The sequence below is a fragment of the Equus caballus genome, chromosome 5 (assembly GCF_041296265.1).
Source record: "Equus caballus isolate H_3958 breed thoroughbred chromosome 5, TB-T2T, whole genome shotgun sequence".
Taxonomy (NCBI): domain Eukaryota; kingdom Metazoa; phylum Chordata; class Mammalia; order Perissodactyla; family Equidae; genus Equus; species Equus caballus.
In genome coordinates this window covers 100183483-100199948 of record NC_091688.1, presented here as the reverse complement: position 1 = coordinate 100199948, position 16466 = coordinate 100183483, and the positions used below count along the sequence as shown (strand labels likewise).

General features: G+C 41.1%; 1 protein-coding gene across 4 annotated transcripts in view; it reads left to right on the top strand.

Moving 5' to 3' along the window:
* The window catches only part of PDE4B (phosphodiesterase 4B), a 486666-nt gene that overhangs the window by 228442 nt on the left and 241758 nt on the right, over positions 1 to 16466 (top strand). The window lies entirely within an intron of this gene.

Sequence of the window (16466 nt, the reverse complement as noted above, 5' to 3'; positions counted from 1 at the left end):
ATCAAAGAAGTGTAGTCTCCAGAACTCTGGAAATCCTTCTCTGGCCCCCTTGTGGACTGCATTTGGAACACTGGCTTACTTTTTGATGCTGTCTTTAGAACGTTAACAAACTAGAGAGCATCTCAGGGAGGGTGTGCAGGCTGCTGAATGGTATGAAAACCATAGCTAGAAGGAAAGAATTGAGAGACAGGGGTATTTGGCATGGAAAAGAGTAGACACATCATACAAGAGAGCTGTCTTTAACCACAGAGAGGTTTGTACTGTGGAGGGGAGTGGCCCTCGGGAACTTAGCGGCCAGGAGCCCTCCAGACATTGCTTTTATTTAGTAGGTGCTGTAAGTAGACCATTAGGCGATTAGCACCTATGTTTGAAGCTTACTGAACAAAGATACTTTGACAAAAGAAAACAAATCCCCAACACTTTGAGAACCTAGGTCCTGTGCACGTTGCCTTTTTTTGTGGTAAAATACACATAGCATTTACCATTTTAACCACTTTAAAGTATAAAATTCAGCGGCATTTAATACATTCACAATGTTTTGCAATTGTCTCCACTCTCTAGTTCCAGAACGTTTTCGTCACAAGGAAACCCCACAGCCATTAACGCCGTGTCTCCTCTTTCCCCTCCTCCAGCCGCTGGCCACCACCAGCCTGGTCTCTGTTTCTGTTGCTGTGAATTTGCCTGTTCTGGGCATTTCATATAAATGGAATCACACAATATGTGGCCTGTTGTGCCTGGCTTCTTTCACTCAGCATGATGTTTTCAGGGTTCATCCATGTCGTGGCATGGATCAATACTTCATTTCTTTTATTTCTTTTTATACTGCATTTTGTCTACCCGTTCATGTGTCTGTGGACACTTGAGTTGTTTCCACCTTTTAGTTATTGTGAATAGTTATACTGTGAACATTTTGTACAAGTTTTTGTTTACACTTTTCAACTGATTGTCTCCATACCCAGAAGAAGATTGCTGGGTCATGTGATCATTCTTTGTTTACTACTGAGGAACCCTCTTCTTTTTTCAGTGAGACTTCCAGGCTTCCTATTCTCTGATTTGCCTACAGTTTGTGGGGTTAGGAAAGGTTGTCAGTGCCTTTATTCCCACCTCTTTAGAGATTTAGCAATATCTGCTTAGACATAAACATGGGAGAAAAACCCATTCATAATAGTGACCCAAATTATCACCCTGTAAATACATTTTTAGGGAAGATGTGGATCTTGAGGAAAATTTCTGCACATCCTCCAGCCAGCAACCCATAGCATTCCCCTTTTTTGTTGTTTTTTTTTCCCTTGAAAAAGATTCACCCAGAGTTAACATCTGTGCCAATCTTCCTCTATTTTGTATATGGGTCGCTGCCACAGCATGGCTGCCAACGAGTAGTGCAGGTCTGCACCTAGGAACCCAACCCAGGCCACCAAAGCAGAGTGTGTGAACTTAACCACTAGGCTGTGGGGCCAGCCCCCATATCAGTCTCTTTTTATAAGGACTTGTGCAGTTGGGGCCCTGGGCCTGCTGCTTTCAGGTTGGTCTCCACACCCTATGATGGGATGAGGACATCAGGCTTCTGAGCTGGTTACATCTTGGCTCTTGCCAGGCAGAAGTGGCTTTTAGATTTTGAGTTGTCAGGAGACAATTGAAATCAGGATTTTTATGTGATCTTCTAGTTTTTAAATCTTGGCAACACATTCACATTAAAAAAAAAAAAAACCAAAACACTGTGTGGGCCAAGCAAAACAAGGCTGGGAGATGGATTTGGCTAACAGGCCATCAGTTTACGAATTCTGCCCTCGTTTTCTTTATGAGTATACCACCACTCAGAGCATTATAATAACAGCAAAGTCAATAACAGCTAATGCATTTATGCTAAATACTATGCTCCAGGTACTAGTCTAAGCATTTGACACGTCAACTTCATTTCATTCTTGTGACAACTCAGCGAGGCAGGTGTAATTTCCTGATCATCGTTTCCCTAGAGCACATCTCACAGTCCTGCAGTTATTGTTTATGGGTCTGACTTCCTTTATATATTCTAAGCAATCTGTGGGCCGGGATTGAGTTTGATTTACATTTATGACCCCAGGACTGAGTCCAGTGCCAAGTATATGTAGATATTCTCTAAATTTTGGTTAAGTGAATGATTGATTTGCATCTGTCTTTGATTATTATTCTTGTTTGCTCTGCAATAGTAAGAACAGCTACTAATATTTAAGGCTCTCTATGTGCTTGGAACAGTGTCAGGCACACACCATAGCTATTAGTTTGTTAATACAGGCCACACTGAGGAAGATAATTGCTTGGTGTCTAGAAACAGACTTTCTGATTCAAATCCTGCCTCTGCCAGTTATGGTTTGTGTGATCTTGGTCAAATAACATACCTCTATGTAGCTTATTTTTATTATCTTCCAGATGATGGCAATGATGCAATGATAGTCATGCCTAACCTGTTCTAATGTGCTCTGCACTGTTCTGAGCAATTTGTAAGAATTCTCTCTCGTAATGATAAGTAGCTCCCGGATTCTGTGAGGGTTAAATGCGTTGATTCATGTAAAGCATTTATATTTGGCTTGGCACACATTGAGCACTGAGCACAGGTGGCTATTATTATTATGCCCATTTTACCAAAGAGGAAATTGAGGAGTAGATTGAGTGAATCGTCTAAGGTTACCTGACTAGCAAACTGCAGAACTGGCTTCATGCTTCTTTCCTTAACCCCTCGCTGTACTGTCACCTCCCTGAATGTCCCTTCCTCTTCCCCCTCTCTCCACCTACACAGCATCTACTTAGCCCTGAGAATCCAGTCAAAATCAGTTCTCTCTCCCTTCTCTGACCTTCCTTCTTGTTTATTGGGTAATTCATGCTGTAGAAAATTGTGACCTTTTTTTCCCTATCATTGTATTAAATTGTACTTTAAATCTTGCCATAGATTTTACTCTTGTGTTATCTTTGTTTTCTGTACCACAGCATAGCACAGGACCACACGTGAAAATCACATAATGCATGAGGGGTTCAATCGGCTGGGTAGAACCACTTTATAACTTTGATCAAAGAACATTCCTGTTATCTTGCAGTGTGCATCACTTATAGCTTTGGGGATGGAGGGGGGAAGTAAGGGAAGGAAAGAGACTCAACCCAAGCACCCACCATGAATTCACTTATTCATTCAAGAAATGTTTTTGGTTTTATAGCCTCTACTGGGTACTTAGGATAGACCCCTTCCTGTCTCCTAGGAGCTTGACCTCAGATACACTCAGATCAGATGGACCTGGTGATCAAAAATGTGATGAATTTTGCAACCAGATAGCCTACACATCTTTCTCATATAGTGCATGTTTATTCACTTGAAACAGAATTAAAAATTAAAATGTGTGCTCTGAGCATTCCCTCTCATTGTCTCATCGTCTCTGAGTTGTCTGTATCTCTCTGCCTCTGTCTCCATCCTTTTCCCTTGGTCTCTCTCAATCCCATTTAAAGCTTTCTTGGTGGACTCCAGGGCGTGGGTAGATATTTCTATCCTGCTGATTGAGTTGCGACTGGACAGGTGCTCTCCTTGGGGACTTAGGGAGCTTGTTGTTTTGTGGTCCCAGTAGCCTGAAAGTTACTTGTGAAACATGTCATATAAACCTGCTGGAGCTTTAAACTCCCCGTGGATATTCTGCAGGGCGGCTAATCCAGGGTATCGCACCTTGTTTTTGTAGTACGCCTGTGAAGCCACAAGTAATGCAGCTCAACAAACGCCAGTAAATTCAAGAAACTTCAGAGAATGCACCACAAACTGATTAAGAGAATGGAGAGAATTACTTAGAGAAAAGATTAAAGAAACTAATTACACACAGCTTGACTGAGCAGAAACTAAAGGGAGAGTTAATGACTCTTTGATATTATTTGAAGATGCTAAATGTTGAGGAGGAAAAGATATTATGTATAATACAACAAAATGCTATTAAGGGCGCTGAGGCAGAACTGAAGATGAGAATATCTAAACAAAGTATGTGTGAACTCTATTAAAAATAAAATTTATTAAATTTTGAAGTAGCCATTCCAATTATAAGGTAGAAACCTTTCCTTGAAGAAATATAAATAAGCATAAAAAATAGACTAACAAATTTTTAAAGAAAATAATTTTAATACTTGTTGCACAGTTTAAATGACCTGCTATATTTCTGTGTATATTAGTTTACGATTTCAGCAATCCTTTTGTTCCAACAAGGGCCTATTTTCTCCCCAGATGTTTCTACAATATATATCCTATAGCATCCTAGGTCTCTAACTGTATAAGAGAGGCCCAGCATAGCAGTACTAAAAGAATTGCTCTTTACGATTTGGTTTCATTGACATGCCTCTGAGAGTCATGGGAGCATTTGCACAGGTTATGACATGTCCATGCTCCTATGCCATTGTGCTTTCTTTCCCTGAGAAAGTTATTCCAGTTCACACAGGAAGATTGAGTCAAAGTGTTACTAACCAGGCCCCCGAAACATCACGAAACTACCAGTAGAACATGTCTGTAATGTAAGTTGTTGAAACAATAAATAAGATGAACTTGAATAATTACTCTGACAAAATCAACCAGCTAAAGAAGATAATTACCTTTTTAGCAAGAGAGAAGGTATTGATTTATAAGGCAGATTCCAGGATTGGGAAAAAAGGAAAATTAGGAGGCTTGACTGCATGAGTCAAATTCAAAATATAATCATTGAAAGCATTGGTGAAGGTTTTTGTGCTTGGATGTTATTAGTGAGATAGCCTGAATTCATAGCAAATACGATAGGAAGTCCACCCTGTGGTGGGACACATGGAAAACAAAGAGGGGGGTGTATCTTCACCAAAGTGCCCCCAGGTGCTAACAGAGAGGCCTCATCTTAGAGGCAACTTCAAGGTGGTCTCTGTGTGTTACAGGCAGATTCTCTTCGGCTTTCTCAAACTTTATCAGCATGTTGAAGACGTCTAATGAGAAAGAGACCTCCCATATTCCTCTTGGTTCTTAGTGCAGGTCTTCTGAGTCTTCCTTCTCTTTTTCACCTTATTCTCCCTGACTCATTGCTGTTGAATATCCTGCACAGATTTCTCCATGGTTTTTCCCCTTCATGAGGAAATTCAATTTTTCTCTATTATTTCTTGTTTTTCTTCATAATAATTACTGTTTAGTCTTCAAGGGGTAATGCTTCTAACATTGGCATAGATTGAGATTAGTTTGCATCCAGTATGTGTCTTTTCTATTATCAACATTCTCAATCTCATTTCAAAATTTCAGGGCTGGGTCCACTTCACTTGGATGCGATGCCCCGCCAGACTTTGTCTGAGAATCTTACAGAACCGAGATTCTATATCCCAGCTATTCTTTCCACATAAAATTTGAACAAAATTCAGTTTAGAAAACATTAATCCAAACTAAATCTCTTTAAAGTCGTGTTTAAAAAAAATCTCATTGAAATATTTGTAGTAATCATCATCTATGTGTACCAATTTCCGAAGTAGAATGAAAGGTATATAATAGATAATTCAGGAATAAAGGAAATTCTATTTATGGAGTTAGCCGTTGTGTATTGTTGGTGACTGTAAAGGAACTCCATTTTTTGGCAGAGAACTTGCTAGCAACATGGACTAGTGGAGGCAGAGTTGGAAAGATTTGTTGCATTTCTGCTCACTTGCTGCTTGACTTTGAATTTGTCACCTCTCTGAGCATCAGTTTCCTCACTGATAAAATGGGCTTAATGAAACCTATCTATCTTTAGAGTATTAGTTAAGAAGCTCAGTCCTGGCACTTGCTATCCACGCATCTTCTAGTAAATTACTTAGCATCACAATGCCTGAGACTCCTAATCTGTAAACTGGGGATAACAATATACCTATATACCTACTTCACAGAGTTGTGAGTATTGAATAAGTTAAGATGTGTAAAGTACTTAGACATTATGTATCATGCCTGGCATAAGCGAAGTGTTACAGAAGGAATTATTTTTATTGAAGTATTATATGAAGATTAGACATCATTTTTATAAAATTTATAGGATAAATTAAACTATAGTGACTAAGGAACTGAGGTCTGGAGTCCAAATACTATGGTTGTGTCACTTAGAAACGTATGACATCACTTTTAAGCTCTACCTTAGGAGACTTATTTAACTTCTTAATGCTCAACTTTTGTCACCTGCAAGATGGGGATAATAATTGTAGCTAGTACTTACCAAATGCTTACTCAGTATCCCCGGAACTTAATATGATCATCTCCTTTAATTACCCCCACAACTGCCTGAGCTAAGTATTATTAATAAACCCATTTTATACATGAGAAGACTGAGGCATAAAAATGTTAAATAACCACCTAGGGTAGATTAGGCAACAAGTGATAATGATGGGCTTTGAATCCAGGGACTTGAAAGTCCAATATTGTGACCCATGATATTGATCACCATGTCGTATTGCCACCAAAGATAATATAGTATTATTGTGAGAGTTAAATAAACTAATTCACGTAAAGGATTTAGTCCAAAGCCTGACACACAGAAAATGCTAACTCTCATTAAGGAATGTGATTACTTTTATATGGCTTGATCATCTTAAGGCTGCACTACAGGGAAGGCAGTCTTGGTCAGGAGTTGGAAGTGTAGACATGATATCAGATGTGAGTCTGAATCTCATCTCATCTACTTGCTAACTGTGTAATCTGGAGAAAATTTCCTCATTGTTTTCCCTATCGGTCTATAAAACAGGGAAAATGATAATACCTAGCAGTGCTGTTTACTTACCTATTATCTCTCATTTCCAGATCCTTCCCTTTTATACTGTTCTGCAATGCCAGAGATGGAACACTACACCACATTTCTCAAATTTACTTATGAGCTGACCTCCAGTCAAGTTCTGCCAGTGGGAGGCACTGTGGGAGATCGAAAGGTGGGAGGTGGGAAGAAAAGACCACCTTCCTGTGTTCAGATCCTGTCAGCGTCTCTCCGATGGCATGGGATAGGGAAGGATTCAGATTCAGCTTCTGTTGGTACCTGGCACCAATAGTACCAATCATGCCCCTTCAGCCTTCTGAGGACCAGCCGTGTGCGGGCTCCTCTTCTGAACTCATAAGGCCTATTAATCCACATCTTCCCTTCCTCCAGCTTAAGGATTGTTAGCTACTTCTTGCAGTTACTATACCTGTGTTACCTTACCATCCTCATTTCTCTTTCTATCATGTAATACCTGTGTAACAAATTCCCTATAAGTTAACCCCTTTGGTTTGACATATCTAGCATAGCTCCAGTTTTAATGACAGGACTCTGAACCAAACACTCACTCCTAGTTTCCTGTGAGCATCAGATGAAGTACTGTTGTGAAAAGCATTCACACAAAGCGAACATTCAGGAAATTATAGTCTCCAGCATTATCTGGATATAAACTTCTGGAACTTTCTGATTTCTAGGTTAGTTCAGGCCCTATAAACAGGGTGAACCATAACCTTCCATACTTTAATGATGAGGACCCAGAATGGACACAGATGTGGCGAGAGGAAGACCTGAGGGTTGAATGTACTGTCTTTCATCACTTGGTGGTGTAAAGTGCTCTGGGTGACTAGTGATATGTAAAAAGCCAGCCTTTTCAGCAGAAACCAAGTAATGCATATGGAGAAGTGTACACTGGAGAAATGCACCTGACACAGTGAGGACTCAGTCATACTGGGGTGAAGACCTATTTGCTGTCAGAGAATAAGAGTTTGGGCAAGCTAAATCATTCGCTTAGAGTCCCATCAGCCAGCTCTGGTGGTCCTGTGGTTAAGATCCAGTGCTCTCACCGCCCTGGCCCTGGGTTTGTGTCCCGGTCGGGGAATCACATCACCCGTCTGTCAGTTGGCACACTGTGGCAGCTGCGTGTGGCTGTGATGCTGAAAGCTATGCCACCGGTATTTCAAATACCAGCAGGGTCACCCATGGCAGACAGGTTTCTGCAGAGCTTCCAGACTAAGATAGACTAGGAGGAAGGACCCGCCCACCCACTTCTGAAAAAACTGGCCACGAAAACCCTATGAATAGCAATGGATCATTGTCTGATACAGCGCCAGAAGGTGAGAGGATGGCGCAAAAAGATAGGTGTTGTTCCACTAGGAGTTGAAATCCACTTGTCGGCGCTAACAGCAAACAGGGTCCCATCAATTCTTTTTTCCATGAGTTTCTCTAACTTTGGATAGTGAATGCAGAAATAACTGATAATAATAAATCTATCTCTGAGTCATGTTCTAAAGTAGTGATTCTCAATCCTGGTTTCACGTTGTAACCGTCTGAGGCGTTTAAAAAAAGAGGTCTAATGTTCCTGGCCCAATCTTCAGAGACTCTAATTTAATTCATGTGGGTTGGGGCCTCAGAAATTGATATTTTAAAAAGCTCTCTATTTGATTCTAAGGTGCAACCAAACCTGTGAGCTAAAGATAAATTACATATTTAGCATACCTTCATTAAGGCGACAGAAGACCATATAGTACATATTTTTTAGTGTTCCCATTGTGAAATGTCTTTATTTGAGGGGTTGGTGGCTTTCTGAGGAACTGGGTCATGTTTGTTGCCTAAGATTCCTCTCTGGAACTGGTTCCTCCATGTGCGTCTGGTCAGTGATGGCTCTTCTTACAGCACAGAGGTATCCAAAATACTTCATGGGACTAGACCTAATGTCGTAACTGACAGTAACTGCAGTAACTGAGGAATTCTTAATTCAATCAAAATTTTTTTACTATAGAAACATTCCACATGGGAGTGAAATGGGCAGTGTGTGTGTGTGTGTGTGTGTGTGTACGCACGCATAGCTGCAACTACTCTGCAAAAACACCATTTTGCCTGCTGAGATGGTATGGGCTCACTTCACAAGTCATCTCTTCCAAGATGTCATCAGATGCCTGGAAAGGGGGCTCTTCGTAAAATACTCTTGAAATGGAGCAATGCATGTTGTTCAGCCTTATAACAGAGAAGTAGAAGTGCATATGCAGAAAGAAGTAAGAAAGTAAAATCAGAAGAGCAGTGGAAAGAAGGAACACGAGAGTGTTCACGCCCATCGCCCGCTGCTCACGTTGGTTAACCGCCCTCGCTGCCCGCTTCATCAAGCCGGCTTTGCGGTTGGTCTGTACTGTCGTCTTTTATGCTTGCTTTTCACGTCTCCTCTCCTCTACTCACCTGTCCTGTCCTTGAGAACAAGGAGCCTCCTTTTTTCTCTCTAGCACCTTGCTTACCCAGTGTTGGCTATCAACTTAAACCTGAGTGACTATCTACCTGTGGAATTGACATGCAGAGGAAGTGTTGATGACGTACAAGGTGTGTAAAAGTTAACTGGTTTCCATTGCTTCTGTTTTGCTTTAGACGGGACTTTCTCTTTTTCCAAGGCCCATCCCCACTTTCCTGAGTAAGTGTACAGGCTTTGGCATCAGAAGGCATAGGTTTGAATGCTGACTCTGTCGTTTTCTAGTGAAGTAATCCTGGATAAATTGCCTAAACTTGCTGTGCCTCATTTTAAATGGAGACAACAACAGGATCTACTGTATAGGAAATTTGTTAGGATTGAAATAAGTTAATTAATGTAAAGTCCTACAAAAACTCAATGTAAAGTGCTCAGTGAATGTTCACTATTATTATTTGTGGCTGTCATTAATGTTATTTATTCAATCAGTTTGTTTTCCGTGAATAAAATTCATTGAATTCATTAATAAAATGTGTTTTAAAATATTATGAGTGTCTTCTATGCTTGAAATACTATACTAGGTACTGGTGAGCAAGGCAGAAATGCTGATTTCCTGTATGGAGATTCAGAATCCAGTGCGAGGTGAAGGCAAACAGCAGGCAGTGGGGAGAACAATGACTGTGACCAGACTCAACCCTTGATTCCCGGTGACGCTGTATCATCAGTCACAAAATCCTCTCTAACGAAAGTAAAGAACTATTTTGCTTAAAGTGTTTCCAAACCTCCCTTTGCAGTCCACTGCCACCTTCCTCCTCCTGTACGTTGTCACTTTGTGCCTGTCACCACAACAGCCTTCTAGTTAGTGACGACCCCTGTAGTATTTTCTCCTTCATTCTCTTCCTCCACAACCGCATTAATCTTCTCTAAACACTGCTTTCTTCATGTCACTGCCCTGTTCAGTAACTCTAAATAGCTCATTTGTTCCTCCTCTATCATGTGCAAAGTTATCTTGTAACTTACAGGACCACCCACCATTTGTCCACAACTCTATGTAATCATGTTGTCCACTTCTCAGGGTGTAGCAGCTGCAGTGGGAGGATGGAAACACTCAACCCCACCTCCAAACTTATCACCATTGTCAGAGAAATGGCTAACTTTGGGCTGCTTAAGATATGCTGGATATTGTATGGCTGTTTTACACAGTTTATCTTTAATTTTTATGAAAGTGAGATGCTTTATAAGCATCATTATCCTGATTTACAAATGTGGAAAGGATTCTGAGAAGTTAAGGAATCAGGTCAAGGAATTTGCCTATGTCAAGCCAGGATCCAAAGTCATGTCTTCACCTCAACTTTCTTTTCTTTTCACAGTGCCTCTGCTCCAGGCTGTACACCATACTATACTATACATGCTATACTCTATACTTCATTCAGTCCAGAATGTCTTTATTCTCTTTCTATCAATCTAAAACCTTAAATTCTCTCCAAGACGAGATTGCTAAAGTCCTATATCTTTTGGGGAATGTCTAATTCTTCCTGCCTTCGTTGATTTCCTTCATCTTCAAAATCCTGCAATGTTAAGCATCAATACCCCCTTGGTCCTAACTATTACCCTTCATTGTGTTCTATTGCTCTATATGCGCCAGTCTCCTTTCCCCAGTTACGCTATAGGTGCCTTAAGGGCAAGCACTCTGTATTACTTCAGAATCCCTCAGATGAGTTGTAGTTTTTCTGAGCATCAGGTGGGTATGTAATACATGCTTGTCGATAGGATCATTTGTCATCATTAGCTTTTGAATTATGTTGTATCTTAGGTCCAGATGGGCAGGACAGGAAGGAGTCACAAGTAAGCCTTAACTCAATTTTAAAAAAAATTAAAAGAGCTTACAAGAGATACAAGAAATACAACAAAAGAGTATTGGGATGAAAGAAAGTAGAAAAATAAAAGTGGGGACAACGTTACTGGGACTGTGACTTACAACATGCAACGTAATACTAGAGGTAGGCTCTGCTTCTTAGCAATCAAAGGCAAAAACAGGAGCCTTGTCCCTTATAAAATTTAGGACTGTGAGATAAAAAACAAATCAACTGCTCATGCGCAGCAAATGTATTTTTGGTATCAAGACCAGACAGGAATTTCTCCCCAAGGGTTCTTCTTAAGAGGAAATGGGGTAAATTAGTGAACAACATTCTTACCAATATCATTACAGTAGTTACAATGAAGAGTTTCATAGGAGTTTTTCTTATAATGACCCTGAGTCTAGCCAATGACATCATGTCAACAAAGTGAGATACAGTAAGGATAATTCCTCAGGTGGGGAGCAAGGCAAATGTTATGGTTTCGACCCCAACAAACTCACGCAGCAGAAGGCCTGAAGGCCTACCCCAGATCAGTACTCTAGACGTTTGGAGGCTCAGATAGAGAAGTTAGGGCATAGCATGCACCAGGGGCTCAGGAATGGTAGGTCTCATCTGTTTTTAGTTTTTTTCAGATATGCGGAGGTCTCTTCAATCTTATCATGGGTTTGAATAGAAATTCAGACTGTGACTGTGGCTTGAGTGAAGGGGGTTCTTTCTGATGGGAACCAGGCGGCGTGTCAATGCCTCAGCAAACTGGGCTGAGATTCTAGGCACAGCTCTTGTTTTGGCTGGAAACAGAAGTACTAATCAAGAAACCAAGGTGAACACTGCCATGTGCATAGATTTAGGGCAGGAATGATGGAGGCTGTGGGGTTCCCTTGATGGATTTCTGCGTGTGCTGATTCCCTCAGTCAGGATATACCAAATGTTAGGATTAGTGAGCATGCGGATGAAAATATGTCTCTGCCTGGGCTTTGTTCTCATTGGCTCTTCAGTGCTTCTCAGTGTGTGGGACAGAATCACCTGGAGGTGCTTATTAGCATGCACACTCCTGTGCCCCATCCAGGTCCATCCAGGACCTGCTGAATACCTTTGGCACAGGTCTCAGCCAACTGTTTGTTTACAAACTCCCAAGTGATTGTCACATAGACTAACATTTGAGAACCACTGAGTTAGAGACCAAGTGGGACAGAACCTGCAGGTTTCAGGTATGAGTTTCTGCTCTTAGGCTGACTTGAAGCCGACATTTGATACAGAGAAATTCTAGGGGGACTTAGAAGATTAGATACCATTAAATTTTTTATGAAACATAGAATGATGAAGTGGGTTGGGAACAAGTCACTGAATTAAAAAAGAGATTTTTATGAGAGAAGTACAGACAGAGAAATTTAGAAGTCCTCTTAATAACAGGCGAAGGTACAAATTTAATGAATAGGGAAGTTTTAATATGAGCCAGCAGCACATCCTGCCATTTGCCTTCGTATGAAGCAGCTTTAAGAGCATCTGAGAAGTTTTATTTTTGGAGAAGGGAAATCTAGAGTGGTTCTACATGCAGCTAGGGAAATAATACCTTAGCAGAGGATGAAAATAAACGATAGGTTTCCATAATAAGGAAAATGGCTGGGTACTCTGATTCCAGAAAATTCTCCTGGAATCTGGATGTATTTTCTCAGCATAAGCACAAAGATCCAGGGCATGCCATGCACATTGCCCTCAGTCTTGACAGGCGATGGGGAATCATGATAAGCCTTGTTTGCATTAGCCTCAAAAATAGGTGTTTTGACTGCAAGTGTGCACAGCTGTCATCAGTGATGAGCTCAGCCCACGCTGCTGCTTGTTGTGTTATTGTTGCATGTGTTTGTTGAAGTCATTTTAAATAGAGAAAGAAAGGAATTGGGGAAAAGGTTTGAACCAAAGCAATCAGGCGACTTCAGTAATGAAATGCTACCCAGGCTTTTGCGATAGGAAATCCATGCAATCCCACTGCTAATGCTACTCTCGCTATAGGGATTCATTGAACCTATTTTACCAGCTCTGTGGGGTTCAGTGCCTCTCTTCTCTGAAGGGAAAGAAGCAGAATTATCACCAGCATAGTGAAACACACCCCTCCCACGTTTATGGGGGGTTTTATCAAAAGCGTGTTGCTTTGGTCTCATATACCAGTTGCAATCTGTGGTTATAAAATGCCAGAAGAGCTCTCAAGGGAGACACTTCCCTTTGTGCTAATTTAAAATTCCTCAAAGAGCATGCAGTTAGGTGGAATGTTAATATTTTGTCTCTCTGCTACCTGACATGTTCATAAAGGTGTTGGTAGATGCAGTAAAGGATCAGGGGAGTTTTGGCATCACCTGACCAGGGCCAGCAGTTCTCCAGAATCTGTTTTCAGAACTATTCTTGTCCTTCCTGATGTCCCACCCTCTCAGTTTATGTTCTTATGTCACTAATCATTAGGGAATTCTAATTAGTGATAGGGGCAATAGCATTTTACATATTTTTTTATAATAATCACATTTTATTTTTCATATCTTAATTTTTAATTTTGCTGGTGAAATTTTCACAATTAACTTGTTTCTGAAGATTTTCACGCAATGTTGCATTATGCAAACCTCACCATTAGTTCCATCCAATTAGCATTTCATTCTTCAGCTCATCTCCAACCTAATTCCTTCAAAACTTTAGGGCCTGTGTTAAGTTCTAGGACAATTAATTCCTCCACAGCATGTAGTCTACTAAAGGAGAAAGCCTTGCAGAGAAATAATTCCAATACAGTGTGATAAGGGTAATAATAGGGGTGTTTGAAGAGAGAAGTATAATTGAGAAGAGTGCTATGTGAGTTGGATCTTAAAAAATGGAATGGAGATTCACCGGACTGTGAAGGGAAAGGTGCTCATGCCAAAGAGAGAGACCTACCCGTACTGAGCACGGAGTCGTGGCAGAGTGAAGTGTTCGGTATGTTCAGAGAATAGCTCGCAGCTTCATGCCTATAAAGTGGGGGTTGAAGGGCGAAAGATGAAGCCAGAAATACAGGATCCAAATTGTGAAGGGCCTTATGTTCCACACAGTTGGGCTTGAGCTTTATCTTATGGGGATCACAAGGCCAGTCAATTTTAAGTAGGGCGACCGTGTTTTAAGAAGCATCTTGGGCAGGGTACTCTGGCGAAAGTATTCAACGTGATTTGGAGAGGGCCAGACGGGAGGCAGGGAGGTCAGGCAAGAGGCTGTGGCAGCAGTTCGGAAAATAGCTGAGAGGAACTACAACTCGGGCTGAGGCCCTTGGGATGGAGAGAAGTTGCTGAGCAAAGATCAGATGAACTTGGTGCTTACCCGTTGGAAGCAGAGGAGAGGGAGAGGACACAGTGACCCTGAGGTTCTAATTTGGGGCATTGGCTGGTCCTGTGTCAATGCAGATAAGGCTTCTGTGAAAAGGTTCCATAGTTAGATTTTGAGCGGAAGAAGTTAATAAATTCGATTTTGGAATGATGAGTTCTGCGTACCTCTGGATATCCAAGTGGAATGTCTAATACGTATTTAGTTAGATGAAGAGGCCTGGAGCTCAGGAAGAAGGTTTTGACAGGAGACATGGATTTGAAAGAATGGGGACTTACGATTGGCTTGGCTGATCATGATTTTATTATGCTATTAATAAACCTCTTCATGTAGCTTTATTACACAGGTGGCTCGTTTAGAGGTTTTACTCTAGTAAGTCTGAAGTATTTTTATGTCTGCTGCTGCTGTGTCAGATCTGCTCTGTGCTATACTTGTATTTGCATGTTTTTTCACCTGAAATGAAATGGAGGCCCGTCCATTTATCTTTTTTCAATGTCATCCTATTGAGTATTCAACAAGGTGAAGTGGAGAGAGCTTGCACTTACAGGCCTGGTAACACTGGGGCTTTTCACAAATGTTCCAGTTCTCTCCCTCTGCCTGGAACAGTAGGATCACATTTCTCACCCCCCTGTAAGTTAGATTTCGCTGTGACTAGTTTTTAGCTCTTAAATGTGAGTAGATGGACCAAGTCACTGGCAGAAGGTTTAAGAGTTCGTTTGTGAATCACCATACCCCTTTTTCTGCCTCTGTAACCTTGGAGATAGAAGTCCTCATGAGCCAGGGTTCCTGGGTGAGCGTAATGAGTGGAGTCCCCATATGACCCACTTCGATGGGTAGTGTGAGTGAGAAATCACATTTCTGGCATTAAGCCGCTCAGCTTGTTACTCTCAATGCCTAAACTAGCCAATCTGATGACAGAGCTAACCAGATATGGGCCCAAGTCATTGCTCTGTTGCTAACTAACTAAGCAAGTTACACAACTTCTCTGAGCACTAATTTCTTCCTTTTTGGAAACAGAATAATGACACTGAATTTGCTGGAGCTCCGTGAGATTGAGAGGCAAGGTATACAAGGTACTTTATAAACAGTAGTCATTACATTGCAGCTGTTATTATATTTTTAAACAGTTGCTCATGTTTAGTATGTTGATTTTGTAATGCCTAATGGTCGTTATCCCTCTTAGATTTGGGTTGCACTCAGGTTTCTTGAACATGTCATCTATCTGACATGCTTATCTGAGCAGTTGCTGCAGAAGGGAAATGAGAAAGGGCCGACGACAGGACTAGGGGTTGTCCCAACGTGGATCTTCTCACGGATGCGCCGTTTACTAACGGGCTGTCTTCAGACAGTGCTGTATAACTAATTCATCTTGCAGTAGCCCTCAATTTTTCTTCTTGTCCATGAAGCGGTAGCTTTTTCCGGAGATACCATAGAAAAGGGGCTGCATTAAGCCGGTCACCTTGCTGAGACTGCTGCTGAGATAATCGCATAGGCTTCTTGAATACTTGTAAACCAATTAGGGACATTTTGGCTTTTTTTCTTCCTCAGACAGGCTTATTATTGTGTGTGTGTTCTGAAATACACAGCTTCTCAACTATTCTCTTTATTTCCAGAGTAATCCTACACCAAAACTCCTGTCATTCTGCCATCACAGAATTATCTGTCATGATCTGATTATCAGCTTATACCATCCCCTTACTTAAAACTCTCCATTGGTCCCACAGGACCATTGCCCAGAGGATGAAGTTTATGGAAGATTTCTATCCTTTTGAATATCAACTGAACATCTAAATCTACATTTGGAAAAGTATACAATATACCCTTGATTTATGTGGCTCCCAAATTTGACTCTTAAAGTAGAAGAAGGGACAATAGGCATGACGTCTCATAACTTCATTCTGGAAAACGAAAATTGGTATTGTGGAGGAGGTGGCAACTTTGGGACAAAGTGACCTTGGCGAACATCGAGGTAGCAGAACTGGAGAAAGACAAGTGTGAGTAAGTGTGAGTAAGGTGAACGTAGTTCTAGAAGAGTAGAAGGAAGCATGACCTCCAGAGTTAGGTTTGAGCTGTGTAAAAGGAAGTATCATTTCCTGTAATGATGTAGTCAGGCTATCAAGTCCATTTCTTCCAGGG